Source organism: Fukomys damarensis, unplaced genomic scaffold (genome assembly GCF_012274545.1).
Source record: "Fukomys damarensis isolate Sample0158 unplaced genomic scaffold, DMR_v1.0_HiC HiC_scaffold_3, whole genome shotgun sequence".
In the NCBI taxonomy this organism is placed as follows: Eukaryota; Metazoa; Chordata; class Mammalia; order Rodentia; family Bathyergidae; genus Fukomys; species Fukomys damarensis.
The window spans coordinates 27,065,442-27,066,357 of record NW_022900915.1 but is presented as its reverse complement, the minus strand read 5'-3'; positions in this window follow the sequence as shown (position 1 = coordinate 27,066,357).

The window sequence follows — 916 nt, the reverse complement described above, 5'->3', positions numbered from 1 at the left end:
ATATATAGCTTGGATCAAGAATTGCTTAAATTTGTGATGTACGCCCAATTTCTACTTTTTTTTGTTCAGATCAAACAATGAAAAACAAAACAAGGGCCAGGGATTTAGCTCAGTGCTCCGGAAGCCTGCTTCTCAAGCAAAAGATACCAAGTTGGAACACCAGTACCAAAAAAAGACAAAGAAAAAGAAAACAAAACAAACTGTTGGAAGATTGCTAAATTTACACTCATAAATTCTAGGGTTCTGTGAATATTCATACCCACTTCAGCCAATTAATTACTAAGTATGTAACCTTGAGGAGGTTTCTTCAATTTTCTGCATTTAAAAAAAGGATCAAATTGTTGAGCCATAAATTTGGAAATACATGCAAAAAGACCTAACACACAGTAGGATCTGAAAATATGTCAGTAAATAGTTTATCCATGTGCTTAACTAGGTTGGAAGAGATGTATATGAATTGAGAAAAATTTAAAAACTTGATCAAAGAAACAATTTCTTACAAGATTGTAAAAGATCAAAGAAAACACTTTCTTGCAAGAATGGAAGAGATCAAGCTTGCAGATTCAAAACTAGCTAATCCAATCAAAATGTGAATTTGAACTTTACCTTCCCCACACATTCACTGACTGTTTAGCAAGACTGACACTACAACTTGTGAATTCACGGGCGGACTCGAGTCTTCTCTACGCCTGCTCAGTGCCTTCAAGCACAGACTCGCAAAGACAAACAGGAGCACACCACCCAACCCGGGAAGCCTGCGCCTCCAGGCCTGCGAGCAGGAGCTGCGCGGCGGGGGTGCAGGGTCTGGGCTGGTCAGGGGTGTTGCCCTCCTTCCAGCCCAGCTCCGAGCCCGCCCCTGCCTCCCCAACTTCTCAGGCCTCAGCCCCGGTGCCCCGCGCCCGCCCTTTCTCCCTGC